At 38.9% G+C, this 6,237-nt stretch overlaps 1 pseudogene; it reads left to right on the top strand.

Moving 5' to 3' along the window:
- Positions 1-1,057: 1,057 nt before the first annotated feature.
- Positions 1,058-2,508, top strand: LOC109387879 (tubulin alpha-1A chain-like; annotated as a pseudogene).
- The last annotated feature ends 3,729 nt before the right edge of the window (positions 2,509-6,237 follow it).

Raw genomic sequence — 6,237 nt, 5'->3', positions numbered from 1 at the left:
CTATAACAAAATACTGGGTGGCTTAAACAACAAACATTTACTTTTTAGGGTTCTAGAGGCTGGGAAGCCCAAGGTCAAGCTGCTGTCAAATTTGGTATCTGGTGAGGATTTGCAGACAGCCACTTTCTTACTGTGTCCTCCCATGGTAGAGAGAACTTTGGTCTCTTCTTATTATAGAGATATTAAATCCATCACAGGGGGCTCTACCCTCATTACCTCATTAGAACCTAATTACCTACCAAAGGCCCACAAGCAAATATCACATTTGGTTTTAGGGCTTTAACATATAGATTTGGAGTGTGGTAAACACAAATATAGCATAAATTATATAATATTTTACCTACTTTCTCTAGACACACCAGCTGAGTGCACCACCTTGCCAGAACCTTAATCTTCCCGGATTCCCACTTTTTTCTTCTCATGCCAATGGGCAGCATGTTTTTAGATGAGTATCTTTAGGCCTAACTGGAGATTCCCAGAGTATCCAAGATTCCCAGAGTATCCACATCCTTTGTGCAAAATTCAGGGTGGACTGCAATCTTTCTCCTCCTCAGATGGTTCATTCTTATTTTATAATTCATTCAAGAAATTAAGCAAAGTTATAGAATACGAGATGAAATTAATTCTATTTCTACCTATTAGCAATAAGCAATCCAAAAATGAAATCAATAAAACAGCTCATTCACAATAGCATCAAAAAGAATAAAGTGCCTAGGAATATATTTACAAAAAGGAGTATAAAACTTACACACTGAAAGTTATAATACATGGTCCAAAGAAATTAAGAAAGATCTAATGAAATGGAAATTCTAGGTTCATGGGTCAAAAAACTTAATACTATTAAGATGGTAATACTCCCCCAAACTGATCTACTAATTAAGTAGAATCCCTATCAGAATTTAGCTGCCGTTTTTGCAGAAACTGCCAAGCTTATTCTGAAACTCATCTAAAATGTAAGGACCCAGGTTCTCTTACATCAACTGCCTAAGAGTCATGCTATAAGAAGCAACAACCTCTTCCTCTCAGCCATCCACCCGGCAGCAGCAAAGCAGCAACCATGCGTGAGTGCATCTCCATCCATGTTAGCCAGGTTAGTGTCCAGATCAGCCATGCCTGCTGGGAGCTCTACTGCCTGGAACATGGCATCCAGCCTGATGGCCAGATGCCAAGTGACAAGACCATTGGAGGTGGAGATGACTCCTCAGCACCTTTTTCAGTGAGACAGGCGCTGGCAAGCATGTGCCCAAGGCAGTGTTTGTAGACCTGGAACCCACGGTCATTGATGAAGTTCGCACTGGCACCTACCACCAGCTCTTCCACCCTGAGCAGCTCATCACAGGCAAGGAAGATGCTGCCAGTAACTATGCCCGGGGGTACTACACCATTGGCAGGGAGATCACTGACCTTGTCTTGGACCGAATTTGGAAACTGGCTGACCAGTGCACAGGTCTTAGGGCTTTCTGGTCTTCCACAGCTTTGGCAGGTGAACTGGTTCTGGGTTCACCTCCCTGCTGATGGAACGTCTCTCTGTCGATTATGGCAAGAAATCCAAGCCGGAGTTCTCCATTTACCCAACCCCCCAGGTTTCCACAGCTGTAGCTAAGCCCTACAACTCCATGCTCACAACCCACACCACCCTGGAGCACTCTGATTGTGCCTTCATGTTTGACAACGAGGCCATCTACGACATCTGTTGTAGAAACCTCGACATTGAGCATCCAACCTATACTAACCTGAATAGGTTGATAGGTCAAATTGTGTCCTCCATCACTGCTTCCCTCAGACTTGATGGAGCCCTGAATGTTGACCTGACTGAATTCCAGACCAACCTGGTGCCCTATCCCCGCATCCACTTCCCTCTGGCCACATATGCCCCTGTCATCTCTGCTGAGAAAGCCTACCATAAGCAACCTTCTATAGCAGAGATCACCAATGCGTGCTTTGAGACAGCCTACCAGATGGTGAAATGTGCCCCCCTCCATGGTAAATACATGGCTTGCTGCCTGTTGTACCATGGTGATGTGGTTCCCAAAGATGTCGATGCTGCCATCAAGACCAAGAGTACCATCCAGTTCGTGGACTGGTGCCCCACTGGCTTCAAAGTTGGCATTAATTACCAGCCTCCCACTGTGGTACCTGCTGGAGACCTGGCCAAAGTACAACGAGCTGTGTGCATGCTGAGCAACACCACAGCTATTGCTGAGGCCTGGGCGCGCCTGGGCCACAAGTTTGACCTGATGTATGCCAAGCGTGCCTTTGTTCACTGGTATATATGGGTGAGGGTGTGGAGGAAGGAGAGTTTTCTGAGGCCTGTGAGGGCATGACTGGCCTTGAGAAGGATTATGAGGAGGCTGGTGTCAATTCTGTTGAAGAAGAGGGTAAGGAAGAAGGAGAGGAATACTAAAGTTAATGTGTCACAAAGGTGCTGCTTTTACAGGGAAGCTTACTCTGTTTTAAACATTGAAAAGCTGTGGTCTGATCAGTTAATTTGTATGTAGCAGTGTATACTCTCATATACAATTCCTGGCCTCTGCTTTAAAACACAACACTTTGTTACAGACCCAACCTGTCCATTTCTCTGATGGGTTTGAATAAAGTATTCCCTGTCTTAAAAAAAAAAATTCAAGGACCCAGAGTAGCCAAAACAATCTTTAAAAAGATCAAAGATAGAGAACTCACACTTCCCAATTTTAAAACTTTCTATAAAGCTACTGCATTCAAGACAATGTGCTATTTCATAAGGATAAAAATGTGAATCAGTGGAATAGAATTGAAAGTCCAGAAATAAACCATAAATTTCATTTATGGTCATGATTTTTGACCAGGGCCAAGAAAATTCAAAGAAAAAGGATAATCTTTTCAAAAAATTGTCCTGGGCTAATTGGATACCCACTTACAAAGAATGAAGCTGCCATTCCTCACACCATATATAAAAATTAAATCAAAATATATGATATGCCTAAATTAAAGAGCTAAAATTATAAAAACTTTAGGAAAAAACCATAGGACTATACCTTCACAACTTTGGATCAGGCAGTGGTCTCTTAGATGTGACATCAAAAACACAAGTAACAAAAGAAAAAATAAATAAACAACTTCATCAAAATTAAAAGATTTGCACTTCAAAGGACGTCATCCATGTGACACATGGAATGGGAAAATATTTACAAATCATATATCTGATAAGAGATTTGTATCAAGAATATAAAAGAGCTCTTACAGCTCAATAACAAAACTATGAATAACCCAGTGAGTAAAGGATATGAATAGATATTTCTCTAAAGAAGACATACAAATGGACAATAAGAACATGAAAAAAATGGTCAATATCATTAATCATTAGGGAAATGCGAACAAAACCACAGTGAGATATCACTTCACACACAGATGAATGTTTAAAATAAAAAAGACAAACAATAACAAGTTTTGGCGAGGATGTGGAGAAATTGGAACACTTCACATTGCTGGCAGGATTGTAAAACGGTGCCATCACTTTGGAAAAGAGTTTGGCAGTTCATCAAAAAAGTTAAGCATAGAGTTTCCATGTGACGCAGCACTTCCATTTCTAGATATATCCCCACAATAAATGAAAACAGTCACCTGTAGCTGAATGTTCATAGCAGCATTATTCATAATAGCCAAAACGTAGAAACAACCCAAATGTCCATCAACTAATAAATGGATAAATAAAATGTAAAATAAGTCGTACAATGAAATTATATGACCATGAAAGGAGTTAAGTATTGAAATGTACTACAACACAGATGAAACTGGAAACCTAATGCTAAATGAAAAAGCCAAAAACCAAAGGCCATAATGTGTGAGTCCATTTATATAGAATCTCTGGAATAGGCATACATACAGACAAAGTAGACAAGTGGTTGCCAGGGGCTGGGAGAAGGGTAAAATGGAGAGTAATTACTAAAGGGTACCAAATTTCTTTTAGGGAATGATGAAAATGTTCTGGAATTAGTGATGATGATCGCACAATTCTGTGAATATGCTGAAAAGCACTGAATTATACACTTTAAAAGAATGAATTTTATGGTATGTGAATTATTTTTCCATAAAGATCTCTTTAAAACACTACACTCATAAACTATACATTTAGAAAATAAAGATGAAGATAAAAACAGCCAACCATTCCTCAATTTATAAACTTTCCTGGGAACAATTTAATGGTCTGCTGCTTGCATTTTATTATGTGTATATATTAATATTTATAATTTACATATACATGTAACTTTTTATTCTGATTTTTTTGTCCCCTTTTACATTAGTCCTAAGTGGTGTTTTTCATTTTTCTTGCTGGTCTTGCTAGCTACCATCAATGATAACCACTTAATTTCCACAAGTGGATATACCACACTTAGAAGTTCCTCTACTTGCCATTTGATTTGTTTCCATTTCTTTGCAACTATAAAAATGCAGCAAAAATATCGTTGTGTATATAGTTTTTCTCATATATGGATTATTTCCTTAGAGTAGTTTTTTAAAAACCAAAATGTTAATGCTGTGTCAAAGACTATGACCATTTCCTGATGCTTGGTGAATATTGCCAAATTTCCTTCCAAGAGTTTATCTGTCCTTCCAGTAAGTATTATGCAGCCAAGTAACTCTTTTTACCATTAACATTATGCCCAGAGGATTTTCTGCAGTCCCCACATGTGCAAATTCACCCCAGGCCTTCAAGAAATTGGTCATGTGCCATTAAAAGAGTGAGAGCAAGCATGAAATCGGTTATGAACAGGTGGATCGCACAATTGATTATCCAAGCCTCGGTCTCTTCTATAATTAATCATAGGCTCTTTACAAGAGTCATGTTGCAGATAAGCCTGCTTACAGAGCCAGGAAGGCACATGGTGTCAGGAATTAGGAAAGGATGGAAGTTAAGAATGAGCAGAAATGAAGGAAATGGGTCAGAATGTAATTTCAGAACAAGTCTGTTCCTGTGGGTCTAGGGACTTCACATCATGGCAGCCCCCAGAAGTGCTTCCTGTCTCAGCATTTCAATCACCAGAGTACAAGCCTGTTCTTTTCAGGAGCTCTGTAATTGCTGAAGGAACAAGGTCCCTTTGTGCCAAGTCGCTGCAGACTTTGGAAGTCACCTTTGGAAAACACCCATGCCACACCTAACCATGAGTTTTCTACAGGATGCTTTCATAAAGGAGAGTTTGGTTATTGACCTCAGTGTTCCTGGCCAAACATGTCATTTGGAGGTCCACAGGCTTCTTTGAGGCTAACAATTAAGCCCTTTTCTTACTTCTTTCAATATATTAGGTTGTCGGAAAAGTCATGATGTATTTTTTTCTATGTTTTTCATTGCGTCATGACTTTTCTGACAACCCAATAGAACTGAGTCTAAGACCCAGTTCTAGGTGGTCCACCGAAAACAAATGGTGGTGTCAAACTGAACAACTGGCACCTTTTGCAACATAAGCTCTCAGCGAGAAAAGCTTAAGGCAAATCACCAACTGGCATAGCATTCTAATTTCTGACAGATGTATTAATCACGATTTTTCATTTTCACATACCCATCCCCTCACTTCACTCTTGCATACATTATTCATGTACTTAGTTCATAGTTCATATTGGTTAAATCTCTAGGGTGGATTCAGCTAGAGTTTTGATCGACTGATCTCCAAAGTACTTACATTCTCATGTGTCTTTCAGATTCAGTCCAAGAGGAGTCTACATTTCTACCATAAATTGAAGATGTTATAGCTGTGTCACTGCTTCCTTTTCCTTATAGTTTGAGAAGTCTATGGCTCATATTTTTCTTACTATCAGAGCTTTTAGGGAAGCTTCTCATAATTCATCCATTAATTCCCTTTGTTTATAACATATCTTGTCTGTCATTCTTCATGTTTTCAGAATCCATGTTGAATCTATTCATTTGAATATATTCTAATCTATTTGAATATATTCATTTGAATCTAATCTGTTTGAATATATTCATTTGAAATTCTTCTCCAACAGTCCTGTTCCATATCTTTTGCCTTTCATTCACTTCGAACTTTTTCATATTTGTCTGTTAACATAAAATCATTTCCAAACTAGTATTGTAATAATAGTCACTATAGTAATATTGTTTTTCATGATACTTCAACTTATTTTTCATTTGTTTATTCAACAGTTTTTAATTCAGAGCCTACTACACTCCTTGTGCTTTGTTGAGCACTGGAGAGCAGGTGGTGAACAAAAAGAAATTGTGTTCCGACTTTCATGGAAATTTAG

Source organism: Hipposideros armiger, unplaced genomic scaffold (genome assembly GCF_001890085.2).
Source record: "Hipposideros armiger isolate ML-2016 unplaced genomic scaffold, ASM189008v1 scaffold_172, whole genome shotgun sequence".
Classification (NCBI taxonomy): domain Eukaryota; kingdom Metazoa; phylum Chordata; class Mammalia; order Chiroptera; family Hipposideridae; genus Hipposideros; species Hipposideros armiger.
The sequence above is the reverse complement of the archived record's forward strand: the minus strand, read 5'-3'. Positions and strand labels throughout refer to the sequence as shown.